The sequence below is a fragment of the Triturus cristatus genome, chromosome 1_2 (genome assembly GCF_964204655.1).
Source record: "Triturus cristatus chromosome 1_2, aTriCri1.1, whole genome shotgun sequence".
Lineage (NCBI taxonomy): Eukaryota > Metazoa > Chordata > Amphibia > Caudata > Salamandridae > Triturus > Triturus cristatus.
This window is the reverse complement of record NC_140580.1, coordinates 281141838-281164863: the sequence shown is the minus strand read 5'-3', so window position 1 is coordinate 281164863 and position 23026 is coordinate 281141838. Positions and strand designations below refer to the sequence as shown.

Genomic DNA, 23026 nt, shown 5'->3' with positions numbered 1-23026 from the left:
GTTCTTAATCTTCTTATGATTGTTGCTCTCACTTCATATTTTTCAAATACATTTAAAAAAACACATCTTCATATTATTCTTTGTGACCTCTTTTTTCAAGTCCAACTATCGGGGTTGTATAGCGCACTTTGAGGGTGTAGGCTCCCAATATCTTTTTTAGACAACCATTCATGGGGAGTTATATTATATCATTCTGACAATTGCATGTGGGCTATCCTGAAGAAAAGAAAAAAAACAGATATTGGGAGCCTACACTAACAAAGTGCGCTATAATATAACCCTTTTAGTTGGACTTGAAAAAAGAGGTCACAAAGGAGATTAACAATGGAGAATTCACTATCAATTAAATCATTTGACTGGTATAAATGTAAAATAGATATGTGAATCTATGTTCATGTTGGATATATATTTTAAGTTGTTGAATGTTTTGACCCATAGTTTTGGGCTTAAATTACTTATTTAAAAAAAAAGTTATTTTGGAAATGTAATGTGCAGTCAGAGAGTGCTGCTAAAATATGCCTCACACAAACATGTGGTCCGATTAATGATGTGTTTTTTTAAATGTATTTGAAAAATATAAAGTGAGAAGAAAAATCATAAAAAGATTAAGAGAATTAAATTACATGATTTTAAAAAAAAGTGTTGATTTAATAATTTCAGCTAGGGAACATTGCAGGCTTTTTTGATTTCATAGTGGCCCACCCCAACTGATTCCAAAGGCCCAACCCCTTTCCGTGTTTAACTTTCCAAAAGTGGCATGTTCAAAATTATAATTCAAAATCCGACTTTAACGTAAAATGGAGGTTTTTATTACAATTCCAAAGACACTTAACATTAATTGGTCATCTGTTCTCTTTTGGAAATGATAGCTTATTAAATGTAATATTTGCATTGAAAACCTTAGTAGATTATCAGAAAAAAAAAATCATACAAGAACAAAACAAAGAAAAATACAAACATCATTAAATAACCATCATTAAAAGATGGCATGGGAAAGTATATATCTACATAAAACCAAATTGCAAATTCATAAATAGATAACACATCTAAAAAAAAAGGATAAAATTGAATTAGGCGTGACAGATCATTAATTTAAAACACACACTGATTAAAAAGAGATATATTAAGAATTCATTGTTTTGCGCTATTGCAAGGCACTTTTTAAAAACGTTCCTACAGCAAAACAAACCGCTGGCTCAGATAACACTTGAAGGATGAAAAAGGCCAGTCTGTGTTGGCAGAAACCACAGGTTCTAAGAATAGGTAACAAATGTCTGCATCGGAAGGGTTCATAATATTTGCAAAATGAGGGAAAGTGTTCTAGTGTTTGAGTGGAAATACTGTCACAACGGCAGATCCGTATAGAACTTGGGTCAAACTGGTCTGCTGGGAAACAAAGATGGGTTCTAATTGAGCTTAAGAGGGACCTTTGCCACAGGACCCTCACAAGGGAAAGATAAGGCTCTGGCCCATCAGTTGTTTTAATAGTCAGATAGTCTCCCAAGGTTGGTTTGCCCAAAGCTGCAATCCCTCTTGAGTCTGAGGCGCGCTTAATAAATAATTACCCGACTTTCGCGCACTCACCATTGTCCATCATATGAGGAAAATTATACAAATCCGATCTACCCAGTGGTTTAGCACATCTCCTTATATGGTCAAGCCATGGGATTTTACGGCCATGCTCACAATTTAGCGATACCAAAGGGGTGATGGACAGAGCGGTTGAGCAAATCAAACACTCGCCCTCAGTCAACTGATCTGGGTTTAATCCATCATCATTCTTTAGCTCACTCCACCACCCCATTTCAGACATGGCCATATGCAAATCAGTCTGACCCTGTGCCTCATGGGAACAGTCCAGGCGGAACTGCCAAACCATGTCTTCCCTGGACCGGAAATAAACATCCTGGGACCGGTTTCGGGTTCATAACCCTCATCAGCCAGGCTATCTTGAATCCAGTGGCAAAGTGAGCAAGGGACCTACGTCTGGGCATACCCTGTCGACTTAGGGCGAACAAAGTGATTCCAAAAGGGTGATGGACAGAGCGGTTGAGCAAATCAAACACTCACCCCCAGTCAACTGATCTGGGTTTAATCCATCATCATTCTTTAGCTCACTCCACCATCCCAGTTCAGACATGGCCATATGCAAATCAGTCTGACCCTGTGCCTCATGGGAACAGTCCAGCCCGAACTGCCAAACTAGGTCTTCCCTGGACAGGAAACAAGCATCCTGGGACCTTTAGACAATCCAAGATCACATCACAATTGAAATCAGTGTGCTGGTTGCTCCAAACCTCCATCTAAAAGAGAAGCGGAGCAAGTTTAATAAAATCTTTAGCATATGCTAGATTCGATTCTTTATGGGCAAAAAAAATGAGGACTGCCTGAGCCAAAACCTAACAGCCTCCTGCAGAAGCAATTCACCTCCAGCTGTAATTTCGTACAATGTCGGTATTACCATATAGCGGCCCCATAGGTCCGAACGGGGAGGCACTTCATTTTATGTACTTCCAACAGGGGCAGGATAGGTTTGCGTCCAATGTAATAATTAAGTAACCCTAATGTTACCTTATGGGAGAGGCAGATCTAACAGTAGTGAAAAACTAATTTAAGAGTTCTTCACTACCAGGACAGGCAAAACTTAAAGATGCATGTCCACATTTTTAAATACACTGCACCCTGCACTCTGGGCTGTCCAGGGCCTACCCTAGACATCAAGGAGGTCAAACTAGGGCTAGACTAATTTAAGCTAACTATTTGCCAATGACTTGCCTGTCCCCCCCAGACTTAATCACTATAGTCGCTTAAGATAGTTTGTACCCTATCCGCTTTAAGCTCAACATTAAGAAGCCCTAACCATCAACTTCCTGAAAGAGGTGAGCACAATTAGGTACAAACCTGGAGGTTCGGGGCATTCGGAAAATCACCCTTTATTACCAGGTCCAGGTACTCCACACCACTTCACACCGAACAATTGGGATTTAGGCTCAAACATTCAACGGAGTCAGCACTCTTTGAAGTCTCGAAAACAATCAAAAAGACCCTGGACTCAGGAAATTATGCTGAGCTGAAACTATTAGACCTATTCGCTGCATTTGACACCATCTCACATTCCAATCTATTGCAGCAGATTTAGAAAATCAGAATTTCTCACAATGCCTTAGCCTGGTTAAAATCATTCTTGACAAACAGAAGGCAAGGACTATCTTTTGGACAATTCCTGTCATCAGAAAAGGAAGTCATGATAGGTGTGCCTCAGGGCTCTTCTTTGAGCTCAGTTCTTTTTAATATATACATGACTCCTATTATTTCACTACTTACCGCATACGGGATAGCTAACACATTATATGCTGATGACACACAACTAATTTTGTCCTTAGATAAAAACTCTTTTAATTCAGAAACAAACTTTCAGAACTGCCTGACTGAAATAATTTTGTGGATGCAAGACAACCATCTTAAGTGCAATTCCAACAAGACAGAAATACTCATTTTTTTGTCAAAACCAGCTGTTTCTCCCCAATGAAATGGTGGCCAACTTCTGCTCCTCCTCCCCCAGCCACTGTAATGGTTGCAAAAATCTTGGGGTCAAATTCACTTCTGACCTATCTTTTCTTCCACAAGCTTCAGCAGTCCCAGGCATGTGTTTCAACCTCATAACATTTCTGAAAAAAATCTTTTACTGTCTGCCCCTGGCTGCCTGGAAAACTGAAGCCTCTCATTTCCTCGAGATTGGCCTATTGCAAGTCTTTATGCGGGCTGCACAAAACACCTAATTCATAAACCCCAGAAAGCACAGAATACGGCTGCCAGGCTGGTCCTACAACTTCCTAGGTGGAGTATCACATCAGCTGCACTTCGTGGTGGAGTGAGTATGAATAGGGATGTATGGCTGTTAGATTGCAGTGACGATTTTATTGTGTGATGTCTTGCGGAGTTGGGATGAAAGTCGAGTGATTGTGGTTTCGGACTGAATGCGCGCGGTCCATGTGATTTGTGTTGTTTGATGCCAGGCTCAAGGAGCAGCCTAAGATCCCGGGATAGATCGACTGTGGTGTGGAAGACACTCAGAGTTGTAATTGTCTGACCATTGATTGTGAGAGTCGTGAGACGTCATCGACAGACCCACTCGTAATAGGGAACGAGAGTGTGAGTGTTTGAGTGACCAACACAGGACGTGGGTTACTGTGTGTGGAAGACCGAGTGATTGGATCCTATCGATTAGTTATACGACTGTCCAGCCGTTTGTGGGCATATAGTCTACGGCAGTTGTCCGGTCGTTTCGTGGACAGAAAGTTGCCAGATTGAGGTAGACAATTACTTGTGACTGTCCGGTTGTATGGTGGACAGACACTCGATTATATGACTGTTCAGTCGTTTGATGGACAAACAGTTACTTGATTCTATGATTGAGGTGCGTGAGTGTGTTAGATACCGATTGTGAAGGAGGGGAACAGCTGATTGAGGAGGAGAAGTGACGTCGAAGTGTGAAGCGCTGCAATAGGTCGGTTGGTGTGAAGTCGCGCTGGTATTGGTTGATCGCCATCAGGAAGTAGAACGAAAACGCTTGGTGGGTAAAAGAGTTGATTTCATCATGATATGTTTTAAGGTGTTGCGGGATCTTTGTAGGGGAGATAGAGGAGTGGTAACTCGAGTGGGGGAAGAAGCACCACCCGAGGATACCCCAGCCCATATAGTATGGAGCCCTACATTCGTGGCCATTAATTGGCCATGAATGTAGGACTCCATACTATCATTTGGCTTCAAAATTGGCAAAAGATTACTGAAAAGGAGGGAGACATGGCTTTCCCACGTTATGGTTCATTCAGATTTGATGTGCTGTACCAATTGAGAGCAGTGATGACATCCACCCAGACCAACACAGTTCGAAGCGCTAGACGTAAGGATGAGAGCAGCGCATGCGAGAAAAAGAGATCAAAGTCAGGAAAGGGTGAAAAGGTCAATTACGGCGTTTTAAGATGTACGATGGAACGCATTGGTGAAAAGATGGAGGGTAGACACCATCAAGGGAGATAGACTGTTTCCTCTATTAGTAAAGGTGGGTGATGCTCAGAAAAGGAGAGAAGAGGAAGATGACAGTGATACAGATGACAGTTTACTGTAGAGGTTACTAGCAGAGTGTCCACCTCCATACAACCCAAGCTCAGAGGAGGGAAAGAGAGCAATTACAGAGGAAACTGGGGAGCCGCAGACAAACTCTAGTGCAAGAATAAGGGAAGGATTTCAGCAGGAACAGAGGGAATAGGGACACAACCATCGAGTACAGAAGCAAGTGAAGTTAATATTGTCACGAGATTACCGAAAGCTCTTACAGTGCCGGTCACCATTGGTCCCATAGTGACAGCGTATGATCCAGATCAGGTGGATAACGGGAGCCTAATACGATCAGCAATAGGAGAAAGCACTGGTTCTGGAGGAAATGGTACAGTGAGTGGAACAGGTCACCCTTTGAGACCCACAAAATCGAGTACGCCTTTGCTGGCCACTGCAGATTCTTCCAGAGGTCATGGGGAACCAAGAGCAGTGAGATCAGGGTCTTTGGCTGATTCACGTTCCGATTTGAGGATGTGGGAACCCCCAGTGAGAGGTCCTAGTGGAAGGGTGATGGGAGGAGACATTACTCAGGGCGTTTCGGGGAGTCAATCTGTCTCACGGAACGTAATGGAAGGGAATCAACGTGGAGATCAGAGTAGTGAGAGTGGAGAGTTGAGTAGTGCATCTAGTCGAGGAACGATTAAAGCTGCTATAAAGCCAAAGTGCTGGATGTGGTGAGGTTAAAGGCAGAAGTAGATGATATAATCAGTGGAGGCTTGCCTTTAGAAAGGGCGGAACTTTATGAGCCTGATGAATTGCGAAGGATGTAACTCGTAAGGCAAGGAAAGCGCATGAGATATTGACAGAATTGGCACAGAAGTATGATGTAGATTTGTCCAAAACTAAAATGTTACAGGGAAGCCACAGGTTAAATTACAGTGATCAGTAACTGGAAGAAAAAAGGGCCCTAGGTCTGCAAAACACATATTCAAGAATTGATTGTAGGGATACGTGCATGGAGCATGCTTGACAAATGGGAAGAAAGATGGTCCAAGAAGAAGAGCGTCAAGAAGGGTATAGGAGAAACACCGCCTCCAGGAGGTGGGACAATAGGAGTAGAGGCTTACCATTTGCGAGAGCTACAGAGTGGAGGGTATGAGCATGTGCCTTGGAGTAGAGGTGATTTGGCAGCGTTTACCAATGATTTTCCTCGGCTGAGGGAAAAACCTGTTGAATGATACAAGCAAGTTGATCGATTTGTCAAACTTTCAAAGGTACTGTGGATTGATCTGAATACGTTGTTTGAAATTGTAGTACCAAGCGATTTGTGGTCAGCATGTAAAATTGCTGTTGACTGGCCGTTTTCGGAACCAGAACTTGATCCTATTGCACATGGTCCTTCACCTGTGGTCATGAAAAAGTTTGAGCAGGTTGCAGTCCTAAATTTAACCACAAGACATTGATTGGGTTAAGATAGAACTGTTCAGGAGCCAAAGAAAACTGTACATTCCTAATACGAGAGGCTCTTGCAAGCCTTCAAGCAGTACAGCGGGTTAGATAGTCTTGATCCAAAGGATATTGGACAGTTTGTCTCTAAATTTGTTTTATAATTAAGACCAGAAGTTAGCTTTATGATCCAACAGCATCTAATCTGCTGGCAGAATAAATCAGTGGACAAGATTCTACAGTATGCCAGATACTGTAGTGACAAAGTGGACTTAAAGCATAGGAAGCTCAAAGATAAGTTAATGCTGGTCCAGATGCAGAATGCGGATAAAGTAGATCAAACACAGTCAAGCGGAGGGACATTAGGAAGGAGACAGGGGAACAATCAAGGAGGTACCCAGAATGCGTTGGGTCAGGGAAGGGGGAAACCCATAGTCCGTAAGACAGGGATCAATGTTGCCACGCTGAAGAAAACTACTGCATGTCATTGTTGTCACAAGATCGGGCATTGGAAGGACGAGTGTAGATCGAATCCAGCTAATCTGACTCAAGAGGAGGAAGTGCTGCAGGCACCTGAGGGCGTCAATACGGTGACGCAAACCAGGTCCATGCAGGGGGAGCATTAAGTCAGCAGGTGCAAGTTCCCCAGCCACCCAGAATTCGCCAGGGAAATCAGACATAACAGCAGATGCCCTTTATTGAGACTTTTGATGAGTTCGAACCAGACCCGTTGCAATGACGGTGCCTGAGGGGGGAGATAGACTGTACTCTTGGAGCAGTCTTGGAGGTAGACCAGAGGGGACCGTATGTAGAGGCGGATGTTGACAGTCTTCCGAACACCTTTTTGATTGATACTGATGCTACCCGTTCTACTGTGAGATCTGTAGTAGTTCCCAACCTACCCCTCTTGGGACAATCAATCCAAGTTGTAGGAGTGGCAAATGAGAAAATTACTAATCCATTGACTGAGGAAATACCTTTGAGAACAGGAACATTTCACGACCGTCATCAATTTGTTGTATGTGACTCAAGTCAAGTCTGTTTGTTGGGTCATGACCTCTTGTGTAAATTGAACTGCACCATCTACTGTACAACCAAGGGAGTGGAATTGCAGACTAATGATAACGATGTGGCATTTAAATTGGCAAATCAGAATCTGTGCACAGAGATGTTTCCTATGTTGACAGTTGAGGAACTCCCACTCGACCTGAGGCACTCTGTCTCTTTGGAAGTAGGGGATTTCACAGGAGAAGAGATAGGATTGATCAAAGGGGTTGAGCCAGTTAAGATCCAAGTTAAACCAAATGCCGAGTTCCCAAGAACACCCCAATACAATCTGTCACCGGAAACTGTAGCAGGAATTAAGCCTGTGATTGAGTCTATGATCGAACAGGGAATCTTGAAAGAAATCATGGGAAGTCCGTGTAACTCACCCATTATGGGACTGCAGAAACCAAGTGGAAGTATAGAATCATGCAGGACCTGCAAAAGGTCAACACAATTGTAGTTCCATGCTGTCCTGCGGTACCAAATCCATCAGTGATACTGTTCTAAATTCCATGTGAAGCCGAATGGTTCACTGTGAATGATTTATGCCAGGCATTCTTTTCGATACCGTTACATGAGGAGAGCCAATCTTTATTTGCTTTCCGTCTGGAAGATCGTGTTTTAACATGGTGTCGTATCCCTCAAGGGTATACAGAGAGTACATCGATCTTTAACTAGCTTTTGAAAAAGAATCTTGAGAGTCTCGTACTGCCACAGAACTCAGTCCTCGTGCAGTATATTGATGAACTCTTGATTGCGTCTCAAACGGAGGATGCTTGCAGGATCGATACTGTCGCTTTACTGAATCATCTAGCAAAGAATGGACACAAGGTGTCCCCAAACAAGTTACAGTATTGTCTGACTGAGGTTCAGTATTTGGTTCATTGAATCGAGAAAGGCAAGAGAAAGGTGTCACCAGATCAGATTGAGGCGATCATGAATATGACTGTGCCTACCACTCAGAAGAAAGTCAGGATGTTTCTGGGGATGGTTGGGTACTGTCGCCAACGGATCCCCAACTTTTCCCTGAAGGTGAAGCCCTTGCAGAGGCTGACGCACAAGGATGTGAGGAATCCGGTACCACGGGATCATGACTGTCTGATTGCGTTCTTGGAGTTGAGAGAGGGCCTGTGTCGCGCTCCAGCTCTAGGGATGCCGGATTACAACAAATCCTTTTCATTGTTCTGCTGTGAGCGAGAAGGTTGTGCATTGTCAGTTCTGACTCAAAGTCATGGAGGTGTCCGTAGACCAGTTGCCTATTTCTCAGCTACTCTAGATCTAGTAGCTTCAGCGTTGGCCCGGATATCTCAAATCCGTGGTGTCATCATTGAGAGATGTGAGAGCATTGTTATGGGTCATCCACTTACAGTTTTTGTTCCACATTCGGTTGAGCTCCTGATGACGAGGACCAAGACACAGCACCTGACGAACAACAGACTAACACGCTATGAGCAGGTTATACTTGCCTTGGAGAATGTGACTCTGAAAAGGTGTTCTGTGCTAAATCCTGCTACTTTGATGCCTTTGCCAGGTGTTGATGGTGGAGATTGTGAGGACCATGACTGTCTCGATGTGACTGAACTTTGCACCAAACCGAGACCTGACATTGTTGATAAACCTCTACCCGAGTCTAATGAAATCTTTTTTGTAGATGGTTCATGCTTAAAAGGACAAGGTGGATCATTTGAGAGCAGCCTTTGCTGTATGTACCATTTCTGGAGTTGTGGAAGCTGCTTGCTTACAGGCAGTATACAACGCACAAGTAGCTGAAACCATTGCCTTGACTCGTGCCTGCTTAGTTGCTGATCAAATCCGAATCACCATCTACACAGACAGTGAGTACGGGTTTGGTGTGGTTCATGACTTTGGACAGCTATGGTCACAGAGAGGATTTTTAACGTCATCGGGATCTCCAATCAAACTGGGAATATGTGAGACAACTGTTGGAAGCCTTGCAGCGACCATGAGAAATAGCTGTGGTAAAATGTGTGGCCCATGGGAGGGGGAATGATTTCGCATCATTGGGAAATCGATACGCGGAGGAAGTTGCACGTTTTTGCGCTGAACAAGGATGCATTTTCACTGGAGACTATACTGGAGAGAGCCCAGAAAGAACCAAGCTCAGCATGATGTTAGCCATGGAAGACACCTGGGATGAGCTCAAGCATCTGCAGGGAGAACTTTCAGAACAGGAAGAGGCTGCTTGGATTAGAGCAGGATGTGAGAGGAGAGATGATGGCATTTGGGTTTCAAGTGATGGATGAACAGTGTTGCCAGATGACATATTGAGCACTGTGGAACGAAAGATTCATGGAGCAGCGCACATTGGAAGGGATGCTATGGTGCGAGTGTTCAGACAAACGTGGTACAATCAGCGGTTACGTGCGTTTGCTGAAGCAGTGTGTCATAGGTATGTCACGTGTCAGCAAATGATTGCTGCGAAGAAGACTGTGGTTGCATTGAGTCACATTGGGAAGTCTGGAGGGCCTTTCAATAGAATCCAGCTTGATTTCATAGAGATGCCAAGGTGCAATAACTTGCTGTACATTTTGGTTGTGGTGTGTGTTTTCTCACGGTGGGTGGAAGCGTATCTAACAAGGAGATGTGATAGCCTCACAGTAGCAAAATTGTTACTTAGGGAGCTAATACCACGGTTCGGTTTTCCATCTTCATTGGAGTCGGATAGAGGAACACACTTCCACAGCGAAATTATGAAGTTGCTTTGTGCCGCTTCACATGTTGTTCAAAGACTGCATTGTAGCTATCGACCAGAGGCTTCTGATATTGTGGAACGGGACTCTGAAAATGAGGATGGCAAAAGTATGGTCATCCACTTCTCTGAAATGGCCTGATGCATTGCCACTGGTTTTGATGAGTGTTCGTAGTATTCCCAATAGGAGAACTGGCCTTCACCACATGAGATCCTGATGGGGAGGGCGATGCGGTTACCAGCAGTGCCATCTACAGCCTTGATAATCATCACAGATGATTGGAGCCTTGATTATTGCAAGGGACTGGCTGATGTGGTCCGTTCTGTGTCTCACCAGGTTGAAGCTGCAACTGCCCTGACCTCGAGAGACCTCTGCTATGACCTGTGCCCGGGTGATTGGGTACTAGTCCGCAAGCATGTGAGGAAGAGTTGCCTTGATGCCCATTGGAGGGCCCGTTGGAGGGACCCTTACCAGGTGATTCTGGTGACTAATACAGCGGTGAAGTGCGGAGGCTTGCCGAACTGGATTCACGCCTCCCATACTTGCAGAGTTTCAGAACTCTTGGAAGAAACAGCTCCTCTCATAGAAGAAAATCCAGCTGTGGCAGCAAGGTTATTTGAGGGGACAAGCCAAGCTGTGGGGGTTGCTGACAAAGCTGGTTGCCCACCACACCCAGGTATTGACTCTGAGGGAGAAGGTAACATTGCGAATGGTATAGCGTCAGACTCAGCTGAAGGAACTGGTGCACAAGGTGGTCGGGGGCAGAGGAGAAGAGCTGAACTTGCAGAAGAATCGTGGCCTGGGAGACAAAGGAGGCTGAATCTGAGACTAGTTCTGGAGAGAGATTGCTCCTGTGTCAGAGACATCTGAATCAGAATGGAGTGACTCAGAGCAAGCTTGAGAAGGCCCAAGAAGGTCAAGGAGAGTAAGGGCGATTTGCCAGAGATACGCTGCCCCGGAGTGGAATTATATGGTCACTGATGCCGGGAGTAGTGGGGACCGGGAGACTGAGGTCTTCACAAGTGATCAGCAGAGCACCCAAGTTGAAAATTGACGTGGGACTGATAGTTCCTGGATTGGAAATAGAAGAGGTGCTGACAATAACTGTTCCAAGACCTCCAATATTGAGCAGAGTGCGAATTCTGATCCTTAAGCCACCAGCTCAGGAGATTTAGTCTTGAAATTTTGCAGTGTGTACTAATTGAAATTGGTTCTGAGCTGATAAGAGACTGTGATTGAACTGCTAACTGTAAATAAGTGTTTTAAAGAAGATAACCTAGGTCTGAGTGGAAGAAGAATAAATTTAGGGTTTCCTATAGAAGAGGAAAGAGTGTTAAGGTAGTCTTTTTGAAGTGTGTAAATAAAACCAGAGCTACAAACTGTGAAAGAATTTCCAGCAATTCAATGAACTGTATTTGAACTGTTTGAACAGCAATTTCAGGTGAAGAAACAAGACTTTTAGTGTATCCTCTTGCTGAACTAAGCCGACAAGCTAAAGATGGAGTCTGGAAGTTCGGGCCATAGGTCTAATTGTGTGATAGGTACACTCATAGTAGGGGTGATAATTGTAATAGCAGTAGTTATTATTGTGTCTGTAAATGTTTCACATGATGAAGAAGTTGAGGGAGTGGGAGTACAAGGGACATCCACACCTACTACTTCTAGTGCTAAAGAGGGTAATATAGGAGCTGGAAAAGCTAAGCTAGATCAAAATAGTCGTATGTTGCATATAGATTTGTCTAAAGGTGATTATACGCTTAATGCCTACGTGAAGCTGCTATATGAATATGTGAATACGATGGATATGAGAGACTGTTACGTGTGTATGCAGTTACCTGCATCTGTAGAGGAAGGTATTTGTTATCATCATCTCCCTTTGACGTATGGTAATACATGTAGTTTATTGCTTAGTATGTTTTATGACATAGATCATTATGAGTATTATTTCTCTAATTATGAATTAGTGCTTTCAGAGGTTCGAGCTTATATGCATTTGAACAAGTATGATTATTATAAGCAGGAAGATAGAGTGGGGAAGTATTTCATACCTACGGTGACCTTAGATACAGCTTATGCACATCGCCACAATCTAACGGGCTCATTAACAGATGTAGAGAAGACATTTATAGATCAAGTGGAAGATAGACATAGGCAATTAACAGTAAACCGTAACAATAGGGAAGGTAAAGTTGAGTGGACCAAGGAGGAGTTCGCCCATAAGGCGAAAGGGAGCAGTGGTCCAATAGCGTTGGATTTTGAGCAGAGAGGGAAGTTGTGTGTGAGACAAGTCCAGACCTATTATGATAAGGTCTTTGTGGGACAGAGTGTGTGTGATCATACTTTCACCATTTAGGCTACAGCGAAGAAGTTCTTGCAGGATACGGAACAAGTGGTCCCAAACGTATATTTCGTGTATGGGAAAAATGCCTATGTGCGATTGCTATTGAATTATTATGGTACATGTTATGTAGCAGGGGTGTGTCCGAAAATGTATCCTGTGGAGGATTTAGGGCATATGGAAAGGTGGATTACATTCTAGGGAGAAGCAAGGTGCAAGTGCAGGAGAGATTGTGGGAGATGTCTTTGGAGCACTGATACCAGGTTTGGGAGTGGTGTTGAATGATGTCATGATTAGAAGGGAAGAGTGGCTACAAGTTCTATTTAGGTCGGCTCTTTCTCCAGGGAGTGTGATTTGTTATGATGACACTTGTCATCAGAGGGGGGAACTGATGGAGCACGATGGTGCTCTAAAATTGTAGGGGTGCATCATAATCATGGATAGTCTGCACCTGCATATATTCCTGTGTTGTATTAACATTTGGTCATTAGAAAACATGTTGTAATAATCATTTGCAAGTGAATTGATAGAAATTGTTTTGTGTCATGTAAGAGAAACGAAACAGCATTTATGTTTGAAAAGAGTAACCTTTAGTATATTACAATTGCCTAACAAAAAGCCCATGTGTAATGTAATGCATTTTGATTTAAACATGCATCATGTTGGAGTCTGCACGTGGAGATGACTAATTGTGCTTAACATGTAACAATTGTAGATGCTTGAAAAGGAAAGCACCATTAACTTGTGTGTATAATTTGATGTTAAAAGCCAAAATGAAATGTTCACTTTTGTGTAATTGAAGGCCTATTTGTTTATTCTTATGTTGGCTGATTTGTATAGGCCTGAAAATGTAATTTCCCTGGTAAGCTCTCGCATTTGGAGGTAGTCACCGAATTTCATGTGCATGCAAGGTTGTTCTGTTCTCACGTTTCTATTGCAGGTGGAAGAAGCTGCCTTTGTTAGTTAAAACTAACACCTTTTGTTTTAGGAGTTAGGCATGGAGGAGAAGTAATGCTTTGTAAATGGAATGCCGATAATTGGGAGCCGGTTATTCTTTCTCACTGAGGAGGCCTGGGAATCAAGGTCATCGAGCCAAACTTGGATGGAATGAGGAAGACGGTGGAAATTTACCTATGAGAAGTGCCCAGTGAGATGAGGTGATCTGTGGCCGTGTTTCATATCTGTGCATTTTGTATTAGGGACAGTGTCCCGAAAGATGAGTCGGGAGAAGAAGGGAGTTAGAAGAAGGGGTAAGGAGATCCATGAGGAAAGAGGGAGCCTCTTAAACGAAATCTGTAGCTTTGGCTACTTGACCCATACAAAGTGAGTGTACTTAGGAAGTCTTCACGAGCTGACACCTTTAATTGATCTTGCCTGGGGAATGCTAAGTAGGGATGTCACTTTAGAGATAGAGTAGGGATAGTCTAATGCTTTTCACTTTTCAGCCGCAGATGAAGTCTGAAATAGACGTTGGGGCAGTCCTTGCCTGTGTTCTGTTTTTGGAACTTTTCATTCTTTTCATGAACCATCAGATAAAGCTCACTCATAGATATGGCTTTGTATTAGTTCCCATGCACTTTTACAACCTCATCCTGAGGTGCTTGTACATTCAGTTGTTTCTTGCTTTGTAATAAACCCACTTAATTTGAGTTCGGAGTCTGTAATCTTTTGAGTCATATTTATCGGAAATGTTGGATTGCCTCAAGTGAGTTATTTCTCCCCTTTACACTTCTCAGCAGGTAACAAAAGATCCATTGGCCTAGGGTTTCTAGTTAAATTCTGAAAGGGGAACCCGGCCTTATCAGACGTTAGGGAACATTTGGACTTTGGAGATTAGGTGTAGCTTGTGCTTGGCCAAGGGTGGCCTGTGGCCGTCAAATTGTTCCTCGTTTCTGCTTAACTGTTATCTCTGTCTCGGCACCGATATTCAGCAGACTATCAGGTTCACTTAGTCCTGTGTCCCGCGCAAAGCCTCCCTATGTCATCGGGTATCATGCGCGAAGGAGTGGGCTAAGGTATTTTTTGACAAATACATAATTTTTTTCGGTCAGTTTTTTCTCTCTTTTTCTTCATTATGGTTATTAATTGATGCATTCTTGATGTTGTGGTATGGGTAAGTTGTCGCAATTGCACTTCTTGTCGAGTATTGCATTTTTGTTAATGACTCAATGTGCTTATGAAGTTGCCGCTAATTCTTACAATTGTTTTTCCATTTCATTTTTGAATTTGTAGAGTGCAATAGTTATCCAAGGGCATCAAGGCGTTATAGACTACCGTCCAGTAAGAGATTCCCTACGAGAAGGTGATGGCGGGTGTGGCTACATGCGAAGTAGCCAGGTCTTTAGGGCCTTTATAAAAGGGAGATGTTGGGAAATGGCTTTTATGTTTTTTGGCTGGGTATTCCAGAGCTTACTGGTGTCTGTCGAGAAGGTTCTGTCGCCCCGATTCTTCCTTACTGTTGTGGGGACGTGGAGATGTTAATTAGAGGATGAGCAAAGAGAACTGCCCGGGGAGTACCACGTGAACGTGGATTTCAGGCTTGTTGGGTAGGGGAGATAGAAAGCCTTATGGACCATACATAAGGATTTGAAGCTGATGCGTTTGTTGATTGTAAGCCAGTGTAGGGTTTCCAGTCCCTTAGAATATCTTTTGGGAATGTCCAGAACCAGCCTTGCAAGGGCATTCTGCAGTAGTTGGAGTTTGTGCTGCACATTCTTGCCCAAGTCTAGGTAGAGTGAATTGCAATAATCTAACCTGGACATTACCAGGGCGAGCTGCTTGCGTGCAGGAAGCGGGATAAAAGGGAAAATGTTCTTCAACATCCTTAAGATCCAGTTGCAGGTGGAAACATGTTCCTAGAGAAAGAGGCCAACAGCTGCTGTTCCAGCTTGTTGCCCCAGAGCCACAGACCATCACCTCTGTCTTATCCCCATTCAATTTTAAGAAGTTGGCAGACATCCATTCTGCCACCTTAGTCATACCGATACCAAAGAGGATGATGGACAGAGCGTTAGAGCAAATCAAACACTCATCCCCAGTCAACTGATCTGGGTTTAATCCATCATCATTCTTTAGCTCTCTCCACCACCCCAGTTCAGACATGGCCATATGCAAATCATTCTGACCCTGTGCCTCATGGGAACAGTCCAGCCCGAACTGCCAAGCCATGTCTTCCCTGGACCAGAAACAAGCATCCTGGGACCGGTTTCGGGTTAATAACCCTCATCAGCCAGGCTATCTTGAATCCAGTGGCAAAGTGAGCAAGGGACCCACGTCTGGGCATACCCTGCCAACTTTGGGGCGAACAAAGCGATACCAAAGGGGATGATGGACGGAGCGTTACAGCAAATCAAACACTCACCCCCAGTTAACTGATCTGGGTTTAATCCATCATCATTCTTTAGCTCACTCCACCACCCCAGTTCAGACATGGCCATATGCCAATCAGTCTGACCCTGTGCCTCATGGGAACAGTCCAGCCAGAACTGCCAAGCCATGTCTTCCCTTGACCGGAAATGAGCAACCCGGTTTCGGGTTCATAACCCTCATCAGCCAGGCTATCTTGAATCCAGTGGCAAAGTGAGCAAGGGACCCACATCAGGTTAATGCCTCAGCAGAGACCCCTTTCCAGTTTCTGTGTTTCTCCACAGTGTGTAGAGTGTTTGTGATACTGCCTGTTGATATTGATGAGATGTTAAAAGCCACTGCATTATGATCAGACCAGCTGATGGGAAGAGTGTTTTGATAGACCACTCTGGGGTGGTTAGTAAAAATCCCATCTAGGATGTGACCAGCCTTGTGGGTAGAGGCGGAGACTAGTTGTGATAGTCCATGATTAGCGAGAGCTTCTAATAGATTGTTTGAATCATGATTATCCCCCTCCTCTAGGTAGAAATTAAAGGCCCCATGATAGGGGCGAACTGGGCTGGGAGGTAGCAGTGTGCTCCCATCCCACTTCTGTTTCAAAAAGGCTCCCTTGAGCCACTGGGCTGACGAGCTCATGGGAGGCACCTGTGCGCCAGGGAGAGGTACAGAGACCTGAGAGGATTGTGGCAGCTTTCTCAGCAAACCCCAGAAGAATTTTGTTTTATCTCTTCTGAAGAAGGATGAAATCCAGAAACACATGTGTCTAGAGATTAACAGCACTAACCTGCACCAACTTTGGTGAGACACTCTGCAAAATTTCAAGTAAGCATTTAAATTGAACTGCATGTACCAGGATGCAAAGGGGCGAACTGTGCTGGGAGGTAGCAGTGTGCTCCCATCCCCCTTCTGTTTCAAAAAGGCTCCCTTGAGCCACTGGGCTGACGAGCTCATGGGAGGCACCTGTGCGCCAGGGAGAGGTACAGAGACCTGAGAGGATTGTGGCCGCTTTCTCAGCAAACCCCAGAAGAATTTCGTTTTATCTCTACAGAAGAAGGATGAAATCCAGAAACACATGTGTCTAGAGATTAACAGCACTAACCTGCACCAACTTTGGTGAGACACTCTGCAAAATTTCAAGTAAGCATTTAAATTGAACTGCATGTACCAGGATGCAAAGGGGCGAACCGTGCTGGGAGGTAGCAGTGTGCTCCCATCCCCCTTCTGCCCCATGATAGTCATCCGATTCTCTGCTAGCAGTGGTTCGATAAAGATTTTAAGATCCCTAAGAAATTGGGATCTGGTACCTGGGGGCCTGTATATCAGCAATAGCTGTTGCTGCTCAACTGAATTCACACGTACTGAACTAACTAGTGCACTTTCCTCAGGGTTGTGACCCTTCATATGCATTTTTTGTTTGCGTTTGTGAAATGTCTATTCTGATGCATCTATGTAAATAGTATTGAGCTCGCAATAGTAGCTCTAACCAATGAACCCTGGGTATTTATTTGATGAACGTTCAGAGTAGAATCCAATATTATTTGATCTTGAGATGCTAGAGCATCTCTGTCCCTTAAAAACTTCCCAGCTATCATAGAGTCGAGGCTAAAGCACATGCAAAATAGGTTCCCCACGCAGATTAAAAAACACAGCAAGTATTGCCACGAACGGCACACACACACTAAGGGACACACGTTCCCCTCGCCAGAGGTGGGAACCTTCGACACTAATATATTCGATCACACGAGGGTACATATTCGGACCAAATATGTAGGGCAAAATACCAAAAGAGAGGCACTGTTAGAACTGTGGCCCAACATTGAGGAAGGCCAAACCGACAATCCTATCCTAGAACTCGCAAGTAAGGCACCCACGCCTCCCCCAATGGATGTAGGAAGGGAGGTGCTCTCTCCAATGACTGCCATTCCCGCATTAGGTTATACCAATTCACCGGTCAAGGGAGCCGGAGGGCCCACCACTGAAGAACAAGCTACTAGATCGAGACGAGGTAGACCAACAGGCCACCAGGCCTGGGCAATGCCAGAATCCCCCCAGTCCAGTGCTAGAGCACTCAAAGCTAAACCCACCGTTCGTCGCGTTCAACCCATCGAACCCCAGCGGCACAGAGAACATGCACTCCCACTGGTCCAGGTGAACACACTCCAGAGACCGGGAGATTCACAGAAGCACTTGACAGCTATGCATATAGGGGTGGTGAAGAAAGGGGCCACAGTCCTCTGGGATCAGACCGATGAGGGGGGAGCCACAGGGTATGCTCAGTCAGCCGAAGGGACAACAGAAAGTGAGTTTGAGAGCAAATTCCTACCCAGAAGAACAGCGCCAAGCTCAGAACGAAGGAGACAACCCAGGCGGGAGTCAGAGCAGAGGCATGAATTAAGAATGGAGAGCGAGCTTTCGCCCTGGAAACTCAATGAGAGAACAGAGCAGTACCTGAGGAAGACGGAGGTAGGTATAGAGCATTGTTCGGAGAAGAGTCCGAGGCAGAACTACAAGGGAGGCTTCTGCCTGGGGCCCGAACTTCACCAGATCGTCAGCGTAGGAGAGGGGCCAACCAGGCAATAAGGGATCAAGGTAGTCTGGCACAGACTCAATTAAGACACAGGATAAGCAACATGGCACCTTTACATTTGCATGAGGACAGCAGCAATGAAGATGTCCTCTGCTCCCCCCAAACATGCAGTATAGACAAACTGACACCAAGGGAGATAGTGACCAGAGAGGAAGGTCAAACCTTCACGCAACCATTTTGCCACCTGCTAGCGTCCTGGACTGAAAGAGAGGAGGCAGGCCGAGCTACCAGATTTTTCCGCACACACTACATGCCGGAGGATGCAAGGAAGCGCTGGTTGCTCCTTGTAGTAACTTTGTTAAGCAGAAAATGTTTGCAGTAGAAGAATGCCTTTGATTGGCTCCTTTCATGATTTATCCTCGATATAAAGACTCCAGGCTTTGAGGTTTTTCTGATTGACGCTGAGGGAGAGTGCGCAATCTATTTTCATCATCTCTCCATGAGAAATGTTCTCAAACAGGCTGTACACTCCTGGTTTATAGTCCTGATAAAGACCCCATGGTGATGTTGTCTACCAACACAGGTATATAGGGGGTCGAAACGTTGACGTTAACTTCACAAGCATTGTTGCCCAAATAGACACATTTATGCTTGGAATGAAAAACCACATGTCTAGGGTGATCTAGTGTATATTGACGCTGTGAATAAGTCTTTGTTCATGTGTTATCTAGTATAATATTCTTTTGATTTTCTATTTTTCGTTGATATTTGAGTTATTTTTCAGTCACTTTTTATGTCACAACTACTATATTGAATTTGTACATTGTGTATTAGTGCTGTTGTTCATTATATATTTATAAATCACACACGATATATGATTTTCTAATATATCGGACACAATTTTGCAAGTTTAATTGAGTTTTTGTTATTATTTGTGTCAATGTTTGTGGTCTATACATCATTAATTGATAGTCCTACTCCAGTGAGGACAAATTTATCTATAAAGTAATTCTCTTCTTCGTGGCAGAACCTCTGTCCTTATGACTGAAAGAGAGGGCAAGTATTATAGACCCTGGCCAAAAGAAGGGGCAGTCAAACCTGGAAATATGGCTATTGTAGAGGACTGTATCCGGCACGGAGGGGGGAGATACCAAACAGAAACTCACCCTACATGCTGCATTGACTAAGAAAATGGGAGCGCTATGTTAGAGAGAAACCAGCAGCGCTGCCCTAAGCCAAAATGGTCCAGCTACTGCAGAAGGGCCTGTAAGGGACCATCTGTGTGATCGATAAGGAAGGGCTTAGAAACAAACTGCCTCCATTGATGGATGGGGTGGGGAAATGGATCTCATGTTTTGAGAACACCGCGGGGATAAACTTAGCAATAGTCAATGTCAAAAGTCTGCTGGGCAGCCTCATCGGAGAGCAGACCAACATGGTGTTTGCCCGACAAACACTGAGCATGACGGGCTGCATTTAATTCATAGAGGCACCCAATATGGACTGCCCTGAGGAAAATATTCCCTGACTGCCTAGATGTAGGAGGATTGATGGCAGAAAGTATGAAGCCTTGGGAGACCATACAGACTTTCTAGACTGAATGAGGGCATGATAGGGACAACAGATAGGACAGACATGGACAGGTACGGCCCAGGTTGCATTTGTTTACAACATCATCAAAAAGGGGCTGCCCATTGAAACACACAGTGGATTGGACAGTGCGGAAGGGTTAAACACAAATCCCTGGTGGGAAATACAGGCCCACATACTACACTTTTAATGAAAGAAACAGGAAAAGGACATGGAAAATCAGGAGCAAGCCTAGAGAGACATCGCCAAGTTGGTCCAACACAAATTGAAAAAGACAGCCCTTGAGGGGGCGGCATCGGCCCCCACGTACAAATAGCACTTGTGTTGAAGAGGTGCCAGTGCAAAACCCCAGAGAGCTTTAACCCAGTTTTAGTGGCAGAGTTCAGGGAGACTGGCATCAGCCTGACTTTAGAGAATGTTATTATTGCCACCAAATGGGTCACATGGCTGATTGATGTCGCTTAAAGGCATATCACAAGCAGAGATCAATACATTTCTAGCTAGTCCCCGCAAAATTCCCAGCCTCAAAACCAGGCCTGGGGTAACATGAATGCACAGCCACTGAGAGGGTAGACAACCACTGCACTACAGCATCAAGGAGAAGGTGGTTGGTCAAATATGTGGCAACAGCAGCAACAAACAGCCCAACAAGGACAGGACATACAGCCCAACGAGGACCGGAGCAGGGAGTGGTAACTGTCTGGGAAGGCAATGCCTTTACAGAATTTCAAAACCCACCTACATAGTTTAAACACCCAATGCAGAACATACACTTCACACACACCTCAAAACACATATAAAAATAAAGACTAGTAAGACAACATTAGGAATTCTAAGCCTTTACTTGCATTTGGGAAACGGGCTGCTGTAAGTTGTGTCGATCGGGAACCTGCACTAGAGTCTGCCATTCGGGTGCCTGCAGGATCCTAGGCCCCACTCTGCTGCTGATTCCCCAGGGTAAGAATGGCGGACCATGCTATGGGGGAAGGGGGCAGTCTGACAAGGGGGGCAGAGCAGCTCCCGTCCAAGTCCTTAAAAGCAGAAGCCCAGGCCCCCTCACCGGAGTCCAATTGGAACAGGTTCCAATAACAAGATCAAAACGACCCCAATCTTGAGGGCCCCGGCCTGGGACAACAGTTTCTGCATGGCGTTTGTCCCAACCACAGCCAACAGCCCCCAGGCCAATGGAGGCCTCTTCTCAGTTCCAAAACAAGGCAATGTTCAAGCATTGGAAGCCAGGTTTCCCGCACACTTGGGATGATGTAGACCCCATAACGTCCACAGCACCCATAAAACTCCGACTGATCACAACCCACCGCGTAGCGCCAAGTCATTAAGGGAGTGCACCAGAGCAATCAGTCATCCCAGTCTAGTTCCCAGAGATCGGGTGACGTTCAACTTGTTCTAGCCTCGCTCCAGACTCTACATTCACCTACATTCTGCCTCCTCCTTTTCCTCAAAGTTCTCCAAATACCCAAAGCCTGTTCATCAGGTCATGTCCCTCCAAAACAATGAAGGTAGCGTGTCACCGGTTGGAAGTCCCTGGCCACAGCCAGGGTCAGCAGTCCCAAAAGTCCTGGATGAGACTTATTTGAAGGGAAAAAGGGGTGCAGGGAAGGGGAAAGTCCTCAAAACTTCATCATAGCACTGTGCGAGGTATTCGGAAATAGGCTCAATGCTATATCAGGCCTAATGATCAAGCTGCCAATGCACAAGGCCTCAGACACACTATAGCTAGAGCAAATAGAGCACACTAGAGCAAATAAGTAAGCCTGGGCAGTGAACTCCACTGCACTCGCAGAGTTTGCGGAGTTTTCTGCACTCCGTGTTATGTAAAGCTTGCTGATTTAAAAAAAATTCAAGTTGGCGAGTGAGGAAAACCCACCTCATTCGCACTCGTCAATGTCAATTTAGCAAGCGCAAGTGAGGGAAATCAACCTCCCGGTTGGATTTCTCTACGCGGGTGGTCGGATTTCTCAATGCGAGTGGCCGTGTATGCTCGTGACAGCTCATGTTGAGAAAGCAACCACTCGAGTAGAAAATCTACTTGAGCGGCAGAAAGGTAGCAGCGCCTGCTTGCGCTATGCATGGTGCTGTTCATGATAATTTCACAGCGCGGACAAACACCTGGTGCTGAAAATTACCACGAACAGCATTTTTCTAACGCACTCCACCGCTTGTGGAGCTCCGCGTAGGTCGACAGAGTTTTTTTGCAGAACTAAGCGAATTCCGCCCAGGTTTACATATAAGCCCAATCTCGGACACCGGCACATCAGAAACACATGGGGGACATGGGACAGCTCCTCGACACAGAAATGGAAATGATCATATCACATGAGAACCTAGGGAAACGCCTAAGATGCACACAAAGAGAAGCCCAAACCTAGCCCGAAAAGAACCCTCTAGAAAAAAGGGAGTAGTCAAGACACATGGTGCCATTAGGGCGTGTCCCACTGCAAACAGTGTGCTGGGAATAGAGGGGTATACATGTGAGCCCATAACACCTAATCATGGCACACCCCTTCGTTTCACATCACCCTGTGCACATGTAGGGCACAAGGCACGTCCCGCACTCACTCTAGTGACACCCATAAACGATAGAGAGCCCAGACCATCCACAGGCTCGCATAAACCATCCCTTAGCAAAATCTATCCTTTGCTGTCATGGAGAGCGGGGAGAACCGATGATCCGTAGGGAAGGATTAAGGTGAACCGCGATTAAGAACTTATTGCCTCCAAAAAAATAGACACCTTTATTGGGGGCCACATTCCGGTGCCCCACTAAAAATAAAACGTATGAATGTAAAGGTACAGGAATTCCCAAGAATGATTGATGATGATAATAATAACCCCAGGCACAATACTCCGCTATGCCAGCGCAGTATGTGGAGTTTTGCCAACTCCGCGCTCCGCTGGGAACGCGAAGTTTAGCAAAAATCTGAC

At 44.9% G+C, this 23026-nt stretch overlaps 1 protein-coding gene across 5 annotated transcripts in view; it reads right to left on the bottom strand.

The window, feature by feature from the left end:
* Positions 1 to 23026, bottom strand: part of LOC146867161 (polyunsaturated fatty acid 5-lipoxygenase-like) — a 1030548-nt gene that overhangs the window by 295842 nt on the left and 711680 nt on the right. The window lies entirely within an intron of this gene.